General features: G+C 38.9%; 1 protein-coding gene across 2 annotated transcripts in view; it reads right to left on the bottom strand.

Moving 5' to 3' along the window:
* The window catches only part of cemip (cell migration inducing hyaluronidase 1), a 189,627-nt gene extending 167,257 nt beyond the window's left edge, over window positions 1-22,370 (bottom strand). The window contains exon 1 of one of the 2 annotated variants that reach the window (XM_067444991.1): window positions 22,246-22,370. The gene's annotated coding sequence lies outside the window, so the exon portion shown is untranslated. Of the gene's footprint in view, window positions 1-21,408; window positions 21,533-22,245 lie in introns of those variants that run through there. The other variant, XM_067444997.1, reaches the window with a different exon arrangement.
* Window positions 22,371-26,233: the final 3,863 nt, after the last annotated feature.

Genomic DNA, 26,233 nt, shown 5'->3' with positions numbered 1-26,233 from the left:
ACGTGATTGCAGAGCAATAAAACTCGTTAGCGCCAACTAGTGGCCGATTTCTTTCAAAATTCTTACAGACCTCTAGGACCATGAGTTAAACATGCCCACTGAGTTTTGTTCCGATCGACCTCCGTTAACCCTGTCTAATAGGTGCTCAAATTTCATTGGCCGATGGCGGCCATGTTTTTTGAGATACGCCAATGTTCTCATAGACTTACATGGGGCCTTGGGCCAAGACACTGCATACCAATTTTCCAGTCAATCGGACTAGCTGTCGTGTGGTTATAGCCCTTTTTCTGTTTTTTCCATGTTATAGCGCCACCAAGTGGCCAATCGTCGCGATTTTTTTATCGTGACCAAAGACTGAGCCCATAAACATGTGTACCAAGTTTGGTGAAGATATCTCATTTCTTGCTGGAGTTATAGCCTCTTTAGTAAAATAGGCTCCGCCTTAAATGTACATTTCCACACCCCTTTTCGTTCATGAGTCAAAATTTCAACTTTTTTTTGATAATTATTGATATTCAGACTAGAGAGAACATTTTGGCACTGGTTTGGTTCCGATATGTCAAAAAACCAGGGACTAGTACGCAAAAGTAGGTTTTTAACAAAATTCAAAATGGCGGAAAAATTTGCATACCGGAAATTAAATCGGAGATATACGTTTTGTTCGTCATGGTCTCAGCTTTCCAACGATATAAGACACTTGACCCTTAGGACCAACAGTTTAGGAGTTATGAGCCATTTTGCGCTTTTGGTTGCTGTAGCGCCACCTATTGGCCAATCTGGCTCATAATTTGATAACCTCTCCTCGATTTTTGGACTACCTATTGACAAAGTTTGAAGTCTCTAGCGTTTACGGTTTGGTCTGCACGATGAGTTTTACGGCAGAATAATAATAATAATAATAATAATAATAAAAATCAGCACAAATACAATAGGTGTTCAGCACTTCGTGCTTGAACCCCTAACAAGCAGCATTTAGCGGGGTTCAAGCCTTTAAGGCCTTTTAAGCACATAGGCATTAAAGACATTAAGTTTTATTTAGCAAGATTTTAAACACTGAAATAATAGATGGAAAAGTCCATTTACAGCCAATATAGGCAATTTACCATAGGAAATGCGTGGTTTTTAAAGCTTTTTAACAGTTATAGCGCCACCTATAGTCCAATCTCTATAAAACTTTGCATGCGTCTTTAACATGTTATGCCACATATACCCAACAATTTTCGTGAAGTTTTGAGTTTACCCTTAGGATTTATAGGCTTTTGAGTGTATTTTGCCACGCCTCTTTTCCAAATGGCTCTGTTATAGCCAAGCAAATGCAAAAGTTCAACTTTTTTTTGATAATTATTTATCTGCAGAGTCCAGAGAATTGTCCTAGACTGGTTTGGTTCCGGTCGGGCAAAAAACCAGGGACTAGTTTGCAAAAGTAGGTTTTTTACATAATTGCAAATATTTAATCAACGATTTGATTGACAGCAATGGTTCCAAGGGCAATGTTGTTCAGCATGAGGAGATCTATCATATGATATGCATATTTTGTGGATGTGTGCAACACTACGTGATTACAGAGCCATAAAACTCGTTAGCGCCAACTAGTGGCCGATTTCTTTCAAAATTCTTACAGATTTCTAGGACCATGAGTCAAACATGCCCACCGAGTTTCGTTCCGATCGGCCTCCGATAACCTTGTCTAATAGGTGCTCAAACTTCATTGGCCTATGGCGGCCATGTTTTTTGAGATACGCCAATATCCTCATAGACATACATGCTACCTTGGACCAAGACACTGCATACCAATTTTCAGGTCAATCAGAGTAGCAGTCGCATGGTTATAGCTATTTGCAGGTTTTTTTCACATTATAGCGCCACCAAGTGGCCAATCGTCGCGATTTTTTTATCGTGACCTCAAATTGAGCCCGTACACATGTGTACCAAGTTTGGTGAAGATATCTCATTTCATTATTGAGTTATAGTCTTTTTAGTAAAATAGGCTCCGCCTTCAGTGTACATTTTCACGCCCCTTATCGTCCGTGAATCGAAATTTCAACTTTTTTTCGATAATTATTGATATTTAGACTACATTGAACATTTTGGCACTGGGTTGGTTCCGATCGGTCAAAAAACCAGGGACTAGTTCGCAAAAGTAGGTTTTCAACAAAATTCAAAATGGCGGAAAAATTTTCATGACGGAAATGAAATCGGAGATATACGTTTTGTTCGGCTTGAGCCAAGGATTCCAATGATGTAAGACACTTGAATGTGCGACAATGGGTTTTCGAGATATAAGCAAAATAGTATTTTTGTTTTGTTTTTTGCGCTATAGCGCCACCTATTGGCCAATCGGGCTCATACTTTGATAACCTCTCCTCGATTTTTGGACTACCTTTTGACAAAGTTTCAAGTCTCTAGCACTTACGGTTTGGGCTGCATGATGCGTTTTAGGGGAGAAGAAAAATAATAATAACGAGCAGCATTTAGCGGGGTTCAAGCCATTTAAGGTTTTTAAGCATTTGACACCTTTTGCATGAAAGGCTTTTAAGCACTGAATGAATTTGAGAGATATCAGGTGAAATGAAGTGATAAACTGACAAAATGTGATTTTAAATTTTATAATAGTGACTTTATAAAGTCTAAATATGAATTGATCAGGAGAGTGCAGAGAATCATACTGCTGTGGTTTGGTTCCGATCAGGCAAAAAACCTAGGACTAGTTTGCAAAACGAAGTTTTTAACATAATTGTAAATATTTAAATAAAGATTTGATTGACAGTATTGGTTATAGAGGCAAAGTTGTTCAGTATGAGAAGATCTATCATAATATATGCATATTATGTGGCTGTTTTAACCCCACCTGATTACAGAGATTCACCATAGGGAATACATGGTTTTCAAAGCTTTTTAACACTTATAGCGCCCCCTATACTCCGATCTCCATAAAACTTTGCACGTGTCTTCAACATGTTATGCCACATATACACAACAATTTTCGTGAAGTTTTGAGTTTCCCCTTAGGATTTATAGGCTGTTGAGTGTATTTTGCCACGCCTCTTTTCTAAATGGCCCTTTTATAGCCATCCAAATGCAAAAAATCTACTTTTTTTTGATAATTATTGATCTAGAGAGTCCAGAAAATTGTCCTAGACTGGTTTGGTTCTGATTGGGCAAAAAACCAGGGACTAGTTCGTGAAAGTAGGTTTTTAACATAATTGCAAATATTTATTTAACGATTTGATTGACAGCAATTGTTCTAGAGGCAAAGTTGTTCAACATGAGGAGATCTATCATATGATGTGCATATTTTGCCAATGTGTGCAACACCACGTGATTGCAGAGCCATAAAACTCGTTAGCGCCAACTAGTGGCCAATTTCTTTCAAAATTCTTACAGAACTCTAGGACCATGAGTCAAACAGGCCCACTGAGTTTCGTTTCGATCTACCTCCGTTAACCCTGTCTAATAGGTGCTCAAATTTCATTGGCCGATGGCGGCCATGTTTTTTGAGATACGCCAATGTTCTCATAGACAGACATGGGACCTTGGGCCAAGACACTGCATACCAATTTTCCAGTCAATCGGACTAGCGGTCGCGTGGTTATAGCCTTTTTTTGTGTTTTTTCCATGTTATAGCGCCACCAAGTGGCCAATCGTCGCGATTTTTTTATCGTGACCAAAGACTGAGCCCATAAACATGTGTTCCAAGTTTGATGAAGATATCTCATTTCTTGCTGGAGTTATAGCCTCTTTATTAAAATAGGCTCCGCCTTAAATGTACATTTCCACGCCCCTTTACGTTCATGAGTCAAAATTTCAACTTTTTTTTGATAATTATTGATATTCAGACTAGAGAGAACATTTTGGCACTGGTTTGGTTCCGATATGTCAAAAAACCAGGGACTAGTTCGCAAAAGTAGGTTTTTGACAAAATTCAAAATGGCGGAAAAATTTGCATACCGGAAATGAAATCGGAGATATACGTTTTGTTCGCCAAGGTCTCAGCTTTCCAATGATATAAGACACTTGACCCTTAGGACAAACGATTTAAGAGTTATGAGCCATTTCGCGTTTTTGGTTGCTGTAGCGCCACCTATTGGCCAATCTGGCTCATAATTTGATAACCTCTCCTCGATTTTTGGACTACCTATTGACAAAGTTTGAAGTCTCTAGCATTTACGGTTTGGTCTGCACGATGAGTTTTACGGCAGAATAATAATAATAATAATAATAATAATAATAATAATTAAAGCTGCGAGCAGCATTTAGCGGGGTTCAAGCAATTTAAGGTCTTTAAGCATTTGACGCCTTTTGCATGGAAGGTTTTTAACCATTGAATGAATTTGTGAGATATCAGGTGAAATGAAATGATTAACTGACAAAATATGATTATAAATATTATAGTAGTGACTTTATAAAGTCTAAATATGAATTATAGAACAATATTAATCAATTGTATGACAATATTACTATTTTACTTTGCTAACATGATAAACATGTTGCTAGGTGGTTGCTAGGTTGTTCTTGATGGTTGTTATGGTGTTGCTAGGCAGTTGTTAGTTGTCACAGATGGTTACTATAATGTTTATAGAGTTCTATGTTATTTGCCTGATTTAACACTTAGCTAATCACTGCTAGCATGTGTAGCATGTTGGAAGTGCTGTTTGCTAGCATGACAGACAGACAGACAGACAGACAGAGACACACACACACACACACACACACACACACACACACACACACACACACACACACACACACACACACACACCACCTATTTTTGTGAAGTTTTGAGTTTTCGTTCAGTATTAATATGCTTTTGAGCATGTTTTACCACATCTATTCTCCAAATGACCCTGTTATAGCTCCCCAAAGTGTAAAGTTCAACATGTTTTTGATAACTATTGATCAGGAGAGTCCAGAGAATCATACTGCTGTGGTTTGGGTCCGATCAGGCAAAAAACCTAGGACTAGAGGTTTTTAACATAATTGTGAATATTTAAATAAAGATTTGATTGACAGTATTGGTTATAGAGGCAAAGTTGTTCACTATGAGAAGATCTATCATAATATATGCATATTATGTGGCTGTTTTAACGCCACCTGATTAACAAGATGGAAAACCATTTACAGCCAATACAGGCAATTCACACTAGGGAATACATGCTTTCCCAAGCTTTTTAACACTTATAGCGCCCCCTATATTCCGATCTCCATAAAACTTTGCATGTGTCTTCAACATGTTATGCCACATATACCCAACAATTTTCGTGAAGTTTTGAGTTTCCCTTTAGGATTTATAGGCTTTTGAGTGTATTTTGCCACGCCTCTTTTCTAAATGGCCCTGTTATAGCCATCCAAATGCAAAAGTTCAACTTTTTTTCAATAATTATTGACCTAGAGAGTCTATAGAATTGTCCTAGACTGGTTTGGTTCTGATTGGGTAAAAAACCAGGGACTAGTTTGCAAAAGTAGGTTTTTAACATAATTACGAAAATTTAATTAATGATTTGATTGACAGCAATGGTTCCAGAGGCAAAGTTGTTCAACATGAGGATATCTATCATATGATATGCATATTTTGCCGATGTGTGCAACACCACGTGATTGCAGAGCCATAAAACTTGTTAGCGCCAACTAGTGGCCGATTTCTTTCAAAATTCTTACAAACCTCTAAGACCATGTGTCAAACATGCCCACTGAGTTTCGTTCCGATCAGCCTCCATTAACCTTGTCTAGAAGGTGCTCAAAATTCATTGGTCTATGGCGGCCATGTTTTTTGAGATACACCAATGTCCTCATACACATACATGGTACCTTGGGCCAAGACACTGCATACCAATTTTCAGGTCAATCGGACTAGCGGTCGCGTGGTTATAGCTATTTTCATGTTTTTTCCACATTATAGCGCCACCAAGTGGTCAATCTTCACATTTTTTTTATCCTGACCTCAGAATGAGCCCCTACACATGTGTACCAAGTTTGGTGAAGATATCTCATTTCCTTCTTGAGTTATAGCCTCTTTAGTAAAAAAGGCTCCGCCTTAAATGTACATTTCCACGCCCCTTTTCGTCCATGAGACAAAATTTCAACTTTTTTTTGATAATTATTGATATTCAGACTAGACAGAACATTTTGGCACTAGTTTGGTTCCGATATGTCAAAAAACCAGGGACTAGTTCGCAAAAGTAGGTTTTTGACAAAATTCAAAATGGCGGAAAAATTTGCATACCGGAAATGAAATCGGAGATATACGTTTTGTTCGACAAGGTCTCAGTTTTCCAATGATATAAGACACTTGAGTGTGGACCAAACGGTTTAGGAGTTATGAGCCCTTTTGCGGTTTTGGTTGCTGTAGCGCCACCTATTGGCCAATCTGGCTCATAATTTGATAACCTCTCCTCGATTTTTGGACTACCTATTGACAAAGTTTGAAGTCTCTAGCTCTTACGGTTTGGTCTGCACGATGAGTTTTACGGCAGAATAATAATAATAATTAAAGCTGCGAGCAGCATTTAGCGGGGTTCAAGCCATTTAAGGTTTTTAAGCATTTGACACCTTTTGCATGAAAGGCTTTTAAGCACTGAATGAATTTGAGAGATATCAGGTGAAATGAAGTGATAAACTGACAAAATGTGATTTTAAATATTATAATAATGACTTTATAAAGTCTAAATATGAATTGATCAGGAGAGTGCAGAGAATCATACTTCTGTGGTTTGGTTCCGATCAGGCAAAAAACCTAGGACTAGTTTGCAAAACGAGGTTTTTAACATAATTGTGAATATTTAAATAAAGATTTGATTGACAGTATTGGTTATAGAGGCAAAGTTGTTCAGTATGAGAAGATCTATCATAATATATGCATATTATGTGGCTGTTTTAACCCCACCTGATTACAGAGATTCACCATAGGGAATACATGGTTTTCAAAGCTTTTTAACACTTATAGCGCCCCCTATACTCCGATCTCCATAAAACTTTGCATGTGTCTTCAACATGTTATGCCACATATACCCAACAATTTCCGTGAAGTTTTGAGTTTTCCCTTAGGATTTATAGGCTTTTGAGTGTATTTTGCCACGCCTCTTTTCTAAATGGCCCTGTTATAGCCATCCAAATGCAAAAAATCAACTTTTTTTTGATAATTATTGATCTAGAGAGTCCAGAGAATTGTCCTAGACTGGTTTGGTTCTGATTGGGCAAAAAACCAGGGACTAGTTCGCAAAAGTAGGTTTTTAACATAATTGCAAATATTTATTTAATGATTTGATTGACAGCAATGGTTCTGGAGGCAAAGTTGTTCAACATGAGGAGATCTATCATATGATATGCATATTTTGCCGATGTGTGCAACGCCACGTGATTGCAGAGCCATAAAACTCGTTAGCGCCAGCTAGTGGCCGATTTCTTTCAAAATTCTTACAGACCTCTAGGACCATGAGTTAAACATGCCCACTGAGTTTTGTTCCGATCGACCTCCGTTAACCCTGTCTAATAGGTGCTCAAATTTCATTGGCCGATGGCGGCCATGTTTTTTGAGATACGCCAATGTTCTCATAGACAGACATGGTACCTTGGGCCAAGACATTGCATACCAATTTTCCAGTCAATCGGACTAGCGGTCGCGTGGTTATAGCCCTTTTTGTGTTTTTTCCATGTTATAGCGCCACCAAGTGGCCAATCGTCGCGATTTTTTTATCGTGACCAAAGACTGAGCCCATAAACATGTGTACCAAGTTTGGTGAAGATATCTCATTTCTTGCTGTAGTTATAGCCTCTTTAGTAAAATAGGCTCCGCCTTAAATGTACATTTCCACGCCCCTTTTCGTTCATGAGTCAAAATTTCAACTTTTTTTTGATAATTATTGATATTCAGACTAGAGAGAACATTTTGGCACTGGTTTGGTTCCGATATGTCAAAAAACCAGGGACTAGTTCGCAAAAGTAGGTTTTTGACAAAATTCAAAATGGCGGAAAAATTTGCATACCGGAAATGAAATCGGAGATATACGTTTTGTTCGTCATGGTCTCAGCTTTCCAATGATATAAGACACTTGACCCTTAGGACGAAAGATTTAAGAGTTATGAGCCATTTCGCGTTTTTGGTTGCTGTAGCGCCACCTATTGGCCAATCTGGCTCATAATTTGATAACCTCTCCTCGATTTTTGGACTACCTATTGACAAAGTTTGAAGTCTGTAGCATTTACGGTTTGGTCTGCACGATGAGTTTTACGGCAGAATAATAATAATAATAATAATAATAATAATAAAAATCAGCACAAATACAATAGGTGTTCAGCACTTCGTGCTTGAACCCCTAAAAATCAGTACAATTACAATAGGGTTTCAGCACTTCGTGCTTGAACCCCTAATAAAAATCAGCACAAATACAATAGGTGTTCAGCACTTCGTGCTTGAACCCCTAATAATTAAAGCTGCGAGCAGCATTTAGCGGGGTTCAAGCCATTTAAGGTTTTTAAGCATTTGACACCTTTTGCATGGAAGGCTTTTAAGCACTGAATGAATTTGAGAGATATCAGGTGAAATGAAGTGATAAACTGACAAAATGTGATTTTAAATATTATAATAATGACTTTATAAAGTCTAAATATGAATTGATCAGGAGAGTGCAGAGAATCATACTGCTGTGGTTTGGTTCCGATCAGGCAAAAAACCTAGGACTAGTTTAGAGGCAAAGTTGTTCAGTATGAGAAGATCTATCATAATATATGCATATTATGTGGCTGTTTTAACCCCACTTGATTACAGAGATGGAAAATACCATTTACAGGCAATTCACCATAGGGAATACATGGTTTTCAAAGCTTTTTAACACTTATAGCGCCCCCTATACTCCGATCTCCATAAAACTTTGCATGTGTCTTCAACATGGTATGCCACATATACCCAACAATTTCCGTGAAGTTTTGAGTTTTCCCTTAGGATTTATAGGCTTTTGAGTGTATTTTGCCACGCCTCTTTTCTAAATGGCTCTGTTATAGCCATCCAAATGCAAAAAATCAACTTTTTTTTGATAATTATTGATCTAGAGAGTCCAGAGAATTGTCCTAGACTGGTTTGGTTCCGGTCGGGCAAAAAACCAGGGACTAGTTCGCAAAAGTAGGTTTTTAACATAATTGCAAATATTTATTTAATGATTTGATTGACAGCAATGGTTCTGGAGGCAAAGTTGTTCAACATGAGGAGATCTATCATATGATATGCATATTTTGCCGATGTGTGCAACGCCACGTGATTGCAGAGCCATAAAACTCGTTAGCGCCAGCTAGTGGCCGATTTCTTTCAAAATTCTTACAGACCTCTAGGACCATGAGTTAAACATGCCCACTGAGTTTTGTTCCGATCGACCTTCGTTAACCCTGTCTAATAGGTGCTCAAATTTCATTGGCTGATGGCGGCCATGTTTTTTGAGATACGCCAATGTTCTCATAGACAGACATGGTACCTTGGGCCAAGACATTGCATACCAATTTTCCAGTCAATCGGACTAGCGGTCGCGTGGTTATAGCCCTTTTTGTGTTTTTTCCATGTTATAGCGCCACCAAGTGGCCAATCGTCGCGATTTTTTTATCGTGACCAAAGACTGAGCCCATACACATGTGTACCAAGTTTGGTGAAGATATCTCATTTCTTGCTGGAGTTATAGCCTCTTTAGTAAAATAGGCTCCGCCTTAAATGTACATTTCCACGCCCCTTTTCGTTCATGAGTCAAAATTTCAACTTTTTTTGATAATTATTGATATTCAGACTAGAGAGAACATTTTGGCACTGGTTTGGTTCTGATATGTCAAAAAACCAGGGACTAGTTCGCAAAAGTAGGTTTTTGACAAAATTCAAAATGGCGGAAAAATTTGCATACCGGAAATGAAATCGGAGATATACGTTTTGTTCGTCATGGTCTCAGCTTTCCAATGATATAAGACACTTGACCCTTAGGATGAACGGTTTAGGAGTTATGAGCCATTTCGCGTTTTTGGTTGCTGTAGCGCCACCTATTGGCCAATCTGGCTCATAATTTGATAACCTCTCCTCGATTTTTGGACTACCTATTGACAAAGTTTGAAGTCTCTAGCATTTACGGTTTGGTCTGCACGATGAGTTTTACGGCAGAATAATAATAATAATAATAATAATTAAAGCTGCGAGCAGCATTTAGCGGGGTTCAAGCCATTTAAGGTCTTTAAGCATTTGACACCTTTTGCATGAAAGGCTTTTAAGCACTGAATGAATTTGAGAGATATCAGGTGAAATGAAGTGATAAAATGACAAAATGTGATTTTAAATATTATAATAGTGACTTTATAAAGTCTAAATATGAATTGATCAGGAGAGTGCAGAGAATCATACTGCTGTGGTTTGGTTCCGATCAGGCAAAAAACCTAGGACTAGTTTAGAGGCAAAGTTGTTCAGTATGAGAAGATCTATCATAATATATGCATATTATGTGGCTGTTTTAACCCCACCTGATTACAGAGATGGAAAATACCATTTACAGGCAATTCACCATAGGGAATACATGGTTTTCAAAGCTTTTTAACACTTATAGCGCCCCCTATACTCCGATCTCCATAAAACATTGCATGTGTCTTCATCATGTTATGCCACATATACCCAACGATTTTCGTGAAGTTTTGAGTTTCCTCTTAGGATTTATAGGCTTTTGAGTGTATTTTGCCACGCCTCTTTTCTACATGGCTCTGTTATAGCCATCCAAATACAAGAAATCAACTTTTTTTGATAATTATTGATCTAGAGAGTCCAGAGAATTGTCCTAGACTGGTTTGGTTCTGATTGCGCAAAAAAACAGGGACTAGTTCGCAAAAGTAGGTTTTTAACATTATTGCAAATATTTATTTAACAATTTGATTGACCGAAATGGTTCTAGAGGCAAAGTTGTTCAACATGAGGAGATCTATCATATGATATGCATATTTTGCCGATGTGTGCAACACCACGTGATTGCAGATCCATAAAACTCGTTAGCGCCAACTAGTGGCCGATTTCTTTCAAAATTCTTACAGACCTCTAGGACCATGAGTCAAACATGCCTACTGAGTTTCGTTCTGGTCGACCTCCGTTAACCCTGTCTAATAGGTGCTCAAATTTCATTGGCCGATGGCGGCCATGTTTTTTTAGATACGCCAATGTTCTCATAGACAGACATGGTACCTTGGGCCAAGACACTGCTTACCAATTTTCAAGTCAATCGGACTAGCGGTCGCGTGGTTATAGCCCGTTTTGTGTTTTTTCCATGTTATAGCGCCACCAAGTGGCCAATCGTCGCGACTTTTTTATCGTGACCAAAAACTGAGCCCATAAACATGTGTACCAAGTTTGGTGAAGATATCTCATTTCTTGCTGGAGTTATAGCCTCTTTAGTAAAATAGGCTCCGCCTTAAATGTACATTTCCACGCCCCTTTTCGTTCATGAGTCAAAATTTCAACTTTTTTTGATAATTATTGATATTCAGACTAGAGAGAACATTTTGGCACTGGTTTGGTTCTGATATGTCAAAAAACCAGGGACTAGTTCGCAAAAGTAGGTTTTTGACAAAATTCAAAATGGCGGAAAAATTTGCATACCGGAAATGAAATCGGAGATATACGTTTTGTTCGTCATGGTCTCAGCTTTCCAATGATATAAGACACTTGACCCTTAGGATGAACGGTTTAGGAGTTATGAGCCATTTCGCGTTTTTGGTTGCTGTAGCGCCACCTATTGGCCAATCTGGCTCATAATTTGATAACCTCTCCTCGATTTTTGGACTACCTATTGACAAAGTTTGAAGTCTCTAGCATTTACGGTTTGGTCTGCACGATGAGTTTTACGGCAGAATAATAATAATAATAATAATAATAATAATAATAATAATAATAATAAAAATCAGCACAAATACAATAGGTGTTCAGCACTTCGTGCTTGAACCCCTAATAATAATAATAATAAAAATCAGCACAAATACAATAGGTGTTCAGCACTTCGTGCTTGAACCCCTAATAATAAAAATCAGTACAATTACAATAGGGTTTCAGCACTTCGTGCTTGAACCCCTAATAATAATAATAAAATGTACAGAATGCAATACATATTCCTTCTTGGCCAGTTGGAGTTTTCACTGCATCATTTTCTAACCAATTCTTGTTTTCTAATATCTAAATGCCTTTAAAACAAGGTAAGTGTGTGCACAAAAAAAAAAAAAAATTGCACGGTTAAAGGTGCACTATGCAACTTTCCGTCCACTGGAGGGCGCCTATTCTAAACAAAGGCGTAGTTTGATGACGCCAAGTTTGAGCGCAGTATCTTGGGACATGTGGTCTTCACCTCACAGCCGGTGGAAAATAGGACACGGGCAGAAATCATGTTCATGAATGCGGTTATTAACGTTACTGTAGTGTAAAGCAGAGCAGGACCGAATGTTGTGGGGCCGAGCACGGCTGCTGGAGCGATTGTTATACAAACACACTGCGAGTACTGGGACTTTTATTATGACGGGACGGGACACAGTCGCCGGGCGCGCATACTTCCGCTTTTTCCGGTCAGGTAAAGCAGCTCTGTTTATCATATCAGATAGATTTCAAGTGTGTTTAAAATGATCTTATGACATTACTCTGTGCATTCACTCTGTGACATGTTTACACTGCCAAGAGAAAAGCGCTTCTGCAGAGTAAAACTGAGGGTAACGCAGATATGACGCGATTGACAGGCGACTCGCTCAAACGCTATGCTGAAACGTCCCGGTCCTTAGTTAAAATAGCAATTTTCTCAAAATTTACAAATAGTTGGAAACATTTGGGATATTGTAAGTACCCAACTGAAAAAATATATAACATAGTGGTTTTTGTATATTTTACTGCAAAAATACTACATAGTGCACCTTTAATTGACAAATCATATTCCCTGCTATAATCATACAGATACTAAAGTTTGCAAGGTGTATAATTCAAATAATAATAATAATAGTCTACCAATATTTTACATGATCTAGATTCAGTAGTGGTGCAGGAAAAAGATAACTGTGACAGAACAATACAGACATCAGCAGAACCAAACATCATTAAAACCATAGTCCCCAACCTTAATGAAGATACTTTTTGAGTTACAATTCTGGTTGGTGTGGCTCTCAGACAAAAATGTGCACGTCGTCTTTTATAATACCATCGCTTTCTTTGCCCAATGTTCTGTGTTTCTGAACAATATTAGCCAGACAGTAAGTAGAACATGATCTGAAGCAAGACATGAATCAACTTTGACCTTGTCTGTAATAATTTCCCTGAGGTAAAAAGGCAGTCGGTGGCCTCTGGTAAGGAATGCACCCAGTTGCACACAATGCAAGCTAGATTGCATTTGAAGGACTTGATAAATGGGTGTGTCACTGCAGTGGGCAAATACACGGTTGAAATACACCAAAAAACACAGAGCTTATTTGCCATTCATGTCACCACAACATACTTGGAGTGCCCATCAAGGGGTCTACAAAATGCTGGGGGAAATCTGAAGGGAAAACAAGCATGCTAAATGTGTTCCCGTGATTCGATCATCCACTAATGAGAAATAAACCAGATGTCATCGCTGAGAGACAATTAACTGTCAGCGCTGCATGTATTCCAGAGGTTACATTAAGAAACATTCGTAACTATGTAAACGGTAAATTATTAAGATTAGCAAAAATCCTCTGATAAACGATAGAATTATCCCTGATCACATGCATGATGCAGCCACTTTCTAATAGTGATTGGATTGTTTGACAGGTAGGTAAATGAATAGTGGGCATAATAAAATGTGATCGTAAACTGTGCCTTATACATTGAATGACTAAATTTAGCATGCCGCCTACTATGATTACAGTATAGCATTCTCAACTAATCAAAAGTTGTTACAATACAGCAAGTCATTTTAAAAAAGCATATAGCCTAGCCTAGAACATCTGTATCAGAATAATATGAAGGCTAAATGCAACTTCTGTTTTTAAAGAATGTTACACAAGCAACTAGCCACGTTTCTAACACATTGCTAGTAAGGCTGAATGATTATATTTAGCTCTCCGTCTCAGGCAAGCTGCAATATATTGGAAGACCTTAAACATGCCCTTAAGGGTTAGGGGTCACAAACTAAATATGAAGCATATTTTAGCATCCAGCTAAGTGGAACAAGCAGATGCTGTGTTTGCCCTGGGGAAGCGACTTTAGCTTTGAGTTTTAGAGTTAGTGCTTTATACAAGTAATGCATCTTCCGCAGCAGGTGCTTTTTTAGGAACTCAAAGAAAACATAAGGCAAACGATATGTTATCAGTCAGGGGAGTCTGACAGTGCAATGTACCTGGAAATTTCTGGTTCCGTACGGTAAGTTAGCATCATCAACAGCGGCAGCTGTTTACTACTGTAGCTAGGTAACAATGAGAAGAGGAGATGCTATTTCACTGTGTTATTGAAATATTTGTCCCTTTGGATTAACCAACAAACTGCACGCAACAGATGTGCAGAGCACAAGCTGCTCTCCAAAGGCAATATAATCAGAGCAAAAAGCAATCAGAAATCCATTGTGTTATAATAAATAGCCGCCCACACCAACTTTTCAGGTGAACTTGTTAGCTGGTTTTAAAGATTAAAGTTAAAGTTTTCCTAATCATTCTAATTCTATGAAAATTGTGAAATCCACACTAAAACTCTACACTACAACAAATGCCGTCTATTTAACTCAAAACAATGAAACAGATGAACATATTTATTGGAATCACTTTCAGAACAACTTTTTTTTCAGCTGATGAATGCTAAAAATACTGACAGCCAATCATCCACTCAACTGCACAGTGAACTTATCTGTTGGTGTGGATGCTAATATAATTATCGTTATAGTTACATTTATAGGGGTCATTTTTGTTGCACAATAGCCTACACAATCATCCAGGGCACTTTGATTTCAGTTGATAAAAAAGGTAAAAAGAAAATAGAATAAACCTCAATCAATTAAAATTGTGCAATGTTCAACACACCTCAACCAACACCAACTGGTCTTGGCTTCTAAATGCAACTGGATTGAAACCTTCATGTTGTTTGCTAGCCTGAGAAGCCAGACCCACATCAAGATGTTTGGTCTGGAAACTCACCATAGACAGGGCTCAATCCGAGGGGCGGGATAAATGGTTGTCTTTCAAACTCCCTCTGCACGCGATAGGATAACGCTGCTACCACCAACCAGAGCAACGAAGGTGAAACAGAGCTCATTGACAGATTAAACTTTTGCCGTATCCGGTCGGCAAAACTCCGAACACATCTCCCCTTCTTAAGAATGACTTCAGTGCCGTTCTTTGTTCTTTTCTCAGAGAAAAGCTTTGCGGTCAAAGCTGATTCGAAAGACCGCCGTTCGCCAGCTTCTGTGTTTACTAGTAGCATGCAAGCGCAACTCGGTCGTCATTATGTTAGGCCCTGCCCACCGACTCTTTACACGATGTGATTGGCCCGACCAGAGTTTGGCTTTTACAGCTCAGAAGTGTATTGAGAGTTGCTGCCTATCTAATCAAAAACTGATGTGCAGAACCAAGACACAGCCCTACATTTTTCTTCTTTTTGAAGTCTGTTTCACTCGGATGCACATCACAAAAAAGATTTGTCGCTACATCCATTACATTGCGACTTTAAGAGGTTATGTAACCGGATCATGAGCCATTGTCTTTTGTCACTTACTTTGAGTATAACCGTTATCAGCTTATACCCTGGCACCTTAGTATTCAGACAGCCACTTAAACCAGAAGGGCAAAAAAATTATATAAAAACACTCACAGTTTCTCAACTCATGTGTGAAGAGAGGAATTTCAAAAATGGACCATTTGAACGCCACATAGACAAGTCTGGGATTACTTTGCAGGCATCACTGGAACCATTTCAGTTCAGTTAAAAATTCAACAATCAATTCTGGTTTCCATTTTCCCAGATCTGTCTCAACTACAGTTCCTTATCAACAACCCCCCGCTGCTGTTGTTTATCAGGATACAGCTGAATTACAGATCATCTGCTTTCCCCCCTAAAATAAACCCACTTCTGAATCAATAATCAGCATCCCTACAAACACAAGCGGTTCACATGAGAAAACACTTGAGCAGCATCTTTCATGCCGTAAATCAACTTTTGTTGAACATTATTGTCTATATGTAATCGTTATTCTTAATTGAACCCTGCAACTATGCAAGTGAGGATCTGCAGAAAACACAAACACTGCCAGTATGCCAGGACAACGGACAGCCGTATCAGTCACACACGCATGTTGAGGAGGGTCAGTGTGTCCTCAGACATATGGCTCCTTTTCTGTCTGTCAGCAGATGGCGAAACTCCAATCCCCACCACAGATGAAGATGGCGATAAGAGGCCTGATGCCTTCTCCAAAATGCCCCGTCCAGGGGAACAAAGATCCCTCAAGGGGCTACGGGCCAGTCTTAGAGAAAGCGAGCCGCCCTTGTGCATGCAACACTTCTGTTGACATGCATCCTGGGGGAATACTATTGCCTGTATTATTACAGGTTCATGCAGCAATCTCGCAGCATTTCCAAGAAACCCATACATTAGCCGCCTGGAACAGGTGTTTGTTCCTGTCAGGTATTCCCTGGTTCATAGTCATTTTCCTGACAGCAGTCAAGTCTACATTGCATTCCTTTTTACCTGCTTTACTTCAAATTGGTGGTTAGTTTTACGATCTGTTGCGAAATGACACTGCATAACTACAAGACTCATCAAGTGTTTTCAGTGTCACAAATGCATTGCCAAATGGAAGCAACGGCATTTTTATTTGATCTCTTTTCCAGAGAGCTGTTGGTATTCCTCAAGCCTCTTCAATTTACCTTGTTGTCGGTAACATCTGACCGCCTGCACTGAAAACGAGGCTGTAGCATCTCCTGACATCCAATGAATTACTCTAGTTTCTGACAGGTGTCAGGTCTCACAAACCTGCTGTTCAATTCCTCGACCGGGAGATTATACGGGTCCGAGAGATATGACGCTGTCAGTGCGCTCCTGCAAATTCATAACCTTGAGGCTCCTCGGGATGGATTCGAGAGCTTTTTGGTCATAATTAATGAATGCACACGTGCCGCTTCCTCATGCTTCACGTTTGTGATCAAGGTGAAAAATTTCAGAGGTGTGCTTTTCATCGATCTTGTAAACGCACAGATGCGTGTACGCACCAGCAGGCTTTGTAATGCACATATGGCCAAAATCGAATTGTTTATACACCGCAACCAAAGAACTCATTCATCTTCAGGATTAATCTAGATATGCCAGGTTATTTAAATCACTGATCTGCCTTCTTATGGAGGAACCCCTGTCATGCTATACATAGGCCTTGGAGATATAACAAATGAAAACACAGCCTATTGGCGATATTCAGCAACTATTGAAAAAGTAAGTATTTATGTACAGTGTTGATCATAAATTGGCATGCAATTATGTTCTTTTAAGATTTTTTCGAAACTATAATTTCAAACAGTCATTGCCAAAAAGACTTGACATGCAACTCAAATTCTTTTAAAACTATTTAAGACATGTTTTACATACTTTTACAGAGTGAAATTTTCATTTGCATGCACCAATATATCAAAACCTTTTGCTACACAGACACCATTTACCATTTTGCAATAATGTACTGAAACTGTTTGAACATAAAGTGTACATGGAATTTAATCAAACTTATCAACCCTTAAGAGGTTTTATTTTATTTTATTTGATGTTTTTAGTTAATGGCCAAATAAAGTGTGTTAAACACTAATAATTGCTAGCAAAATCCACCAAAGTTGATCCAAGTTGACCAATCAGAGCAGAGTAGACTCACGGAAAGGAGGGGTTTAGAGAGACAAAGATTTCAGACTCTTTGAGAAATTAGGTGATGTGCATTGCAATATATATTATGAGAAAATCGACATGTGTTTTGACCTTGGCTGTATGTAAACCTATTGTGGAAGACCTCCAAAACTAAATTAGGATACAACAAATACTTTAATACAACAAATTCCAGCTCTAGAACCTACTAAGCCAATAAAATGTATACCTTGTATTACAATTCGACTTGCTGTTAAGCGACTCCTTTTTGATCAACACATCCTTTCACTACTGCCACCATTTTAGAAAGCAACAACTGTCAATCATTCGCAGCCTCTCAAGACTTATAGCTCAATCAGCACTCTTACACAGTACAATTTGACAGTGAAATGCATCCATGAACCCTTGACAGCACAGGTACGGCTTTTAACCAGAACCTAAAATGAATTAGCAGATCTTAATAGACGCTCCAATTGCGCCTCAAACTCAGATTAACCCATCTATCAAATTTCATGCACATGAAAAGATCAAATCCGTTTAAACGTTTCAAATGACTCCAACTCGGTGATTAATAGAGATGGGCATCTTGTAGATATAAATCAGTTTATTCACTTGCCATCTTCTACCTGTTTTCAATATTCATGTCAATATTCCAAATCGCGTGTAGTTATTCATTTACATGGAAATGAGCTGAGGCAAGTGTCATGACATTATGTGGATGAACGCCGCAATCCCCCTGACTGCAGAAAGCCAAAGCTCAGACTGCACTGGAAATATCACACATTCACATATGCACTATACATACAAAACACGACAGGTGCACTGTGTGCCAGACAGTATGTGCAAGGTTTATTTATTTACCAGGATCATTCCAAACCTGTATGTTGCTATTTTTCCCTGTAACACGGGAAGAATCTTTCTTTTTTTTTCTTTTTGGATGCCAAGCTCCAAAAAGGACTAAACAGAATAAAAGTCTATACAACTTGTGCACTATATTCCAAGTCATACAATATGGTTTGTGTGAGGAATAGCCCGAGATATAAGTGGCTATTCTCTGATAATCTTTCCAATTGCAAAATTTTGATTCAAAGTGCCGTCTAGACACACAATGAGCAAGTATCGATCAAATTTGTTCTTAACACAAAGCTATTATATGGCTTCAGGCGATTTGTTTCTTGACATATAGAGACTGTTCAATCAAGATGCTTTTTTATTTTTCTTTGTTTTTTGCATTCCACAGTGCTATATTTTGATTTCGGTCTATGTAAGCATGCGCTAGACAACATCTTTCAACATTCGAAGCATCTCGATGCTTTTTCAAAATCTAGCACCATGTGCGCCACATTTTTAAGAAGCCACGTTAAAAATAGTTAGACCCCTGCATTCTATTCCCTTCTGCTCTGCTGCGTCTAGATGGTTTCTAACACAAGAACGCATCCTTAACATGCGTGAAAGGCTCCTTATGCTGTTTTTATGTGTTATTAATTCTTTTTGGAGCTTAATAGCAGTGTTGTTATTGTTGACAAAAACTGAAATGATTAAATATTGTTTTTCTTAAATAAAATAAAGCTGAAAGAAAGTAAAATATTAATATTAGATTAAAAATTAACTAAAAACATTTGGAAAATTAGAGCTAAATAGAAATATTAAAAGATAATAGTATGTAATAATATACTAAAATAACACTTCATAGTTGGCAGTCATGCTCACTATGAATTGTCATTGTGTGGAAAAGGATTGCATGAAGATTTTTCAATTATTGGTCTTTTTGTATTCCACTAAAAATATTTCACAACAAAATAAATAAATCTGCAAACAAGTTAGGATCATGAGAATGAGTAAATACCGACAAAATGTTAATTTTTAGTGAACTATTCCTTTCATAACTACAGGTGGGTTTAATATGCAGTTCTCAGGGAACTGAGCAAAAAATTGCATCATACATTAGTCATGAACTAAAGGTTAAAAATGGCTTTAAAGACACCATTTATGAAAAAGCTGCAGATTGAAACGTGAATCATTGTTGATAAGGTGCTACAACATACTCTTTCATAAGTCTTTAGTGATATTTCAAGGATTTTATCTGTTGTGGTCAGAAGGCATGGATTGTGGTTACAAGCTGTTTTATAACTCAGACCTAGATTTCGCCCAGAGGCAAGAGAAAGGATGATAGAGAGAGAATAAGAGACAGGCAACAGGGAATACATTGGGGCTCTGTTCCATAGCCTAGTGCTAACTACATAGGCATCTGCCTTCTAAGGCAGCATACTAACTGAAATAAAACCTCAAAACTGACCGAAATGGAACGCTCTACACCCTAGTAAGCTCATTTCAAAACATGACAGACACACACCTGATGCATAGGCTGTTGCAAAAAGAAGGTACTGGCCAAATTCAAACACTGTGTCCTAAACGCACATGCATATATGCTGCAACGGGACATCTGTCCGCCTCCACCTGTCCTCAACTAGGTCAGCCTGAAGCCAGCCATTGCATCTCACAGGTGTTTAATGAACAGCCTAAAATAACTGGCACTTGCACAAGACCCCTGCCCACAATGCACAAGTTACGACTAGCTGAAAGCTCTCAATAAAACATCCAACTGTGCAGAGCGGTTATGCTGGACTGCGTTCAAGAGTGCATGCCACCGTTTCAAGTTCAAGCATGGGTAGCTGCCATCATAGAGATGAAATCTGGACACTGTAATGTGCGCTGCTTTTATCACAACACTATGTACAATGAAAGTATGTATGATATTCTGGTCCTTCTAGACTGAAAACTATTGGTGCAGAAACAATGTTTTACTCAAAAAATAAGTAAATGTTTTCCTGTAAAACGTAATCCAATGATCTTTGTTACAATTACAACTTTGATTTTTGTTACTTTTTAAGTGTATGGGTTTTTGTGTGGTTGTGGTTTTTCAAATTCATACAGGCAAAACCATAAGTCATCTGGAAATCTCACTCTCTAAAAAAAGCAATAGCACTCCCAATGCAGAAAAGGTATGAATTATGCACATAGGTTTAGCACTTCTTGTTTCCTCAAACATGCACTCTAAAATAAACTCCTACCTTCTCACACAGCTTAGTTCAAGAGAGAAATATATTCCCTTTACAATTTCACACACCATTTGGTGGCTGGTGAATGGGGCTTTAAAAAAAAGAAAACTGCCCACTTGCTGACCATCATTTCACAGATGCATGAAAAGAACGTGCTGCCGGTCTGCATTGTTTAGACACAGAAGAGCCTGAATGCCTCTAAGCATTCAATGGATCCATTCCGCACATGAACTTGTGGCTTTGGTACCATGCCCATTCGTCTGGTGGTCAAGGCGGAGATGCCATAACAAGGACCTTTTTCACACTGTTTACAGCATTGAACTCATCTTAGTTGATAATGGATACTGTTAAGCAGCACATGGAAAACAACCTAAAGGTTTTTTTTTGTTGAGGGAATGTGGATGTAATTCTCTCAGCTAACATCAGGTGCTTATTCATATGCAACAACACACTGAGCCCTATTACACCATTTTCACTAGAAGTATGCATTTTAACATTTTCACATGCACAATAGAGAGTAATAATAAAACATACCTTGATTTCAAAGATGATGATGAAATGGGTGGAAACGGTTGTCCTTTACAGGGTCCTCCTTTCCAGATGTCATGGGAAACGTAAAGGTGCATGTATATATTTGAAGTATATGATAGTATTTAGCACTGTGCTATCAACCACAATACTAAACTGACACAATACAATACTGTTCCACATCATACTGCACTACACAATATTGCATACTAGGTGAACTATAACTAGTACTATCCTACTATAATATTCTGCATCTCCCACACTATTGCACACATTATATTATACCTACAATATTACGCACATTCTCATACCATATTATATGTCACAGATATAATATGAGAATTTCAAATGCAGTCTAAAAGTTTTAGTCACTTATCTCCGCTGTATAATCTAACAGAGTCAGATGAATCTGTCGAATCGAGGTGCTGATGGAGAGCGTGCGCTCAGGTGAAATGACGCGCGCATAATCGCGAGCTGTTAATGCTCTTTATGTCTGAACTTGCACTGGTGAAACATGTTGCCACAAACACTCGCAAACTCACATAACTGGAATAGGTTTCTCTAATCTATTTCTGACTTGACTAACCAGCGAAAACGCGCCGGTTTGTTGACATTATACAAAAATGGCAAGCGCGCGTAATGGATGGCATCAAATTAGAAAAGACGCACATTTACGCACGAGCTTCTCACCGCCACCAGTGAGATCAAATCCGAAGAAATCAAAGCGCACTTGCCTCACTCAAGTACACATGCCGAGGTGTACCCTTGAAAGTACATGTAACAGTGACATCATTCATGAGTTTCAAAATCCACAAAGATAAAGGTCCAGAAGTGCAGACCAACCTGTAGAATGAGCAGATTGCCGATCAGCTCCACGGAAACAGTGCAGACTACAAGCAGCTGATGCGCGGCACGAGTTCATAAGACAGCACGGCCAACACACTGATATTTATACACACCTCCAGTCTCCTGCTTTACACTGTTTACAACGCCGGTGCGAAGCGCGACGATTGGCCAGACGAATCCGAAGACACGCCTACCTGATTCTGACTGGCTCACTGGATCCCTGTGCGGTTCAAGAACTCAATGTACAGTATCTTCCGTAACGACGGAACTCTTCACACGCGTTCGTCAACCTTCTGACTATAAATGAGATGATTAATCAGAATCACAATTATTTTTAATCCCATGTATATGCCATAAAAGGTCATGGCCAAAAATGAATACACTGACAACAGCACTTATGTTTGTGCCTCATGAAAAATTCTACGAAGAAACAGATGATTATGAGACTTGAATTCTATTCTACCCACATTTCAACATAGGGTTTTATTCAAAACAACAACAAAAAAAGTTATTCTATTTAATTTGTCTTATGTTAATTTAGCAGATGCTTTCATCCAAAGTTACTTTCAAATGAGGAACGCAATAGAAGCCATTCTATTCACTGATGATGGAAACATGTGCAGGTAGTTTTCTCTACATTTGTTGAAAGCAAAGCAGCACCGCTATAGAACAATAATGAATTATGACCCGAGAGAGAGAGAGAGAGAGAGAGAGAGATGAGAGAGAGAGAGAGAGAGAGAGAGAGAGAGAGAGAGAGAGAGAGAGAGAGAGAGAGAGAGAGAGAGAGAGAGAGAGAGAGAGAGAGAGAGAGAGAGAGAGAGAGAGAGAGAGCGTTGACTCTTACTGCATGAATATAAGTTATCAGTTTTAATCCATAGAGGTCGCTATTATCATTGTTCCAAGAGACATAAACCTTAATAAAGTGACATCCTGTTGTGATTCACATTGACTTGAGGATTCAAACGAAATTTCCAAATAAACAGGTGTTCCTAAATTACTTTTTACACTCTTGTAAAATGAAAACTGCTTTGAGAAGCATGATGAATAAAATTGTAATCATTTACTGATAATAAATAAAAATGTAATATAAAATGGGCATCATTCTTTACAGGGTTTTTCTTTTGAATAACAGATGGACTTCAGTGTTGGCCAATGGAGGGAAGATTGTTTTATATTTCTGATCAGCGGTAGTAAAGATCTGGTTACTATTCAGGGAACAACAAGGATATAAAATACAAGGAATAGCATGCATCTTAAAATGTAACAGCAGAGAGCAGTATGATTATTTTACAACCAAAACTGCACAATATTTTCAGTGGTTTTGCTTTTGTAAATTCAGGAGGGCTTTGATACGGCCACATTTAATTTCTAGAGGCTTGATGGTATCATCATCTCCATGAATGATGCATTAATATTTGTAGACATCTGAAATAAATCTCTCTGGATGTAAATTTCACCCATACATCATCGACTTCAAAATCCCTGTGTTATTATAGGACACAGGCAAGCCAAATACACACACGCATATAGGCGGATGATATTTATTTGGTATTCTGCAAACAAATATGAGAACACTACAGCAGCCTTTCTATGTGAATTAGCATGACTCTCTAAGGACTCAAAAACAGACAGAAATGCAACCTAGGGGCTCATTAAATGGAGTGATGAAAATTGGAAAGCACATTGTTTTTCCTGGAAAGAGATTATCCCAGCAGAGATGCTGACGCTGTCTTGCAATGGCTTGCTGAGATAGGTAAATACCTTGTCCTCTTTGAATTCAAGCGTAAGGACATCTGAGTTCACTTTGCAAGCCTCCCAGCTACTGAAAAAGGTGAGGTTTAATGGGCCCCTGAGGTTGAATCAAGTCAAGCCGGTCTGTCTGCCATCTCTGGTGCTCTGCGTGAAATGTTCTTACTCTAGATAAGAGAAAAAAAGTTTTCAAATTTTACTTGATCTTTTGAGAAAAAATAATTCATGATTTCTTCCTCAGCCCATGGCTACAGTAGATTCCTTGGATTTCTGCCCTATGAGACCAGAAGCATTAAAATATAACCTATTTACATGTGTATATATATGTCACATGCAAACATTTTCATACATTAGTATTTACATGTCAAATGATAAAGAGGATATACTGCATGTTAAAATACATAAGGAGCTTCAAACTTGTTGGTCTAGCACATCCCACGGTTAGTTTGAGATCTTGAGAATTTGGAAGCCAGGACAACACCTTGAACTCTTCATCATCTAAAACCATTCTTGAACATTCCTTGAACAATGTGGCAGGGTTTAGCCTGACAAGCCAGACCCACATCAAGATGTTTGGTCTGGAAACTCACCATTGACAGGGCTCAATCCGAGGGGCGGGATAAAAGGTTGTCTTTCACGCGATAGGATAGAGCTACCACCAACCAGAGCAACGAAGGTGAAACAGAGCTTGTTGATAGATTAAACATTCACCGTATCCGGTCGGCAAAACTCCGAATGACTTCAGTGCCGTTCTTTTTTCTTTTCTCAGAGAAAAGCTTAACTCCAAGTCTTCCAGAGTCGCGGTCAAAGCTGATTCGAAAGACCGCCGTTCGCCAGTTTCTGTGTTTACTAGAAGCACGCAAACGCAACTCGGCCGTCGTCATTATGGCCCCGCCCACCGACTCTATACACGATGTGATTGGCCCGGCAAGAGTTAGGCGAATACAGCTCAGAAGGGTATTGAGAGTTGCTAGACGACACTCGCGGGCAGATTAAATTTGCTGCCGCTAGGGTACGTCTAGATTTCTAGGCTAGGCACGGTGCATTATCCAGCTTAAAGAACCATTTCCACCAGGGAACACCATTGTCATGAAGGGGTGTAGCTGGTCTGCAACAATGTTTAGGTAAGTGGCCCGTGTCCAGTTTATGTACACATGCATGGCCAGACCCAAGGATTCCCATCAGAATACTGCCCAGAGAAACAAACCCCCTCCATCAGCTGTCGTCAGGTGAACAGGTGACCTTCTTAAACGGCTCCAAGGTAAAGTTCTGATGCTTCTGTGGCCATTGTAGGTGCCACTTTTGTCAGTGCGGGGTCATCATAGGCACTCTGAATTGTCTGTGGCTACGCAGTCCCATACAAGGCAGAGTGCGACGCACTGTGTTGTGACATATTCCACCCATAACCATCATCAAGATTTTGTCACTCACACAGTAGAAAGACCTTTTGTTGACTCAGACCTTTTGTTGCCCTTGTGCATCGATGAGCCGTGGGCGTCCAACACCCTGTCACAAGTTTGAGGTTTGTCCCTCTTCTCACCACTGCTGACCGGAAACAACCCACAAGACGCCTTGCCATAACAATTTGTCCCTCGTCGGAGTCAATCAGATCTTCACACCTGACCATTTCTCTGTGATTACGTAAACCGATGGTTTTGTTTACCATATAATCTATCCAGATTTTAAAATGTGGCTTTGTTAAGAAGCTTCATCTTTGAAGTTTTGTATCTTCATCTTTCATCTTAGGAAGCTTCAGTAAAAAAGTATGATACAACCCCTTTAAATCATGATGGTGTGGCGTATGAAACTGAATAAATCTCTGTCTTGATTATTGAGGGTTTCATTTGGAAAGTCTGTACTCGGACCTGGTTAAATATGTTTTAATTCCCCAATAAAAAGTTTGGCAAATGCAGAGCAGGCAGTGTGAGCCTAGTGGTTCCCATTCCCAATTAATCTGTCACTTATCCAAGCATGGAAGAACGGCCTGCGTATGCTCTCCGGAAAGGTAAACTTCCTGTGTGGATTACTCAAGGCGGACTGAGATGCCTCTTGTCTGGGTATCTGGGGTAGGTTTCTTCCCACTGAAGTGTGGGAACTCCTGCAGTCCTCCTGGGAATGTTGGACAGTGGATAACAGCGGATCAGACCACGGACTACACCACCCATTACTTAAGTATAAGATGTTCTGCTTCATTTTTTCTAGACCTTATGTCATAGAGAACAAAGTTCATTAGCAT

The sequence above is a fragment of the Pseudorasbora parva genome, chromosome 1, assembly GCF_024679245.1.
Source record: "Pseudorasbora parva isolate DD20220531a chromosome 1, ASM2467924v1, whole genome shotgun sequence".
NCBI classification, from domain to species: domain Eukaryota; kingdom Metazoa; phylum Chordata; class Actinopteri; order Cypriniformes; family Gobionidae; genus Pseudorasbora; species Pseudorasbora parva.
Note: the sequence above shows the minus strand (reverse complement) of the source record. Positions and strands in the feature narration are given on the sequence as shown.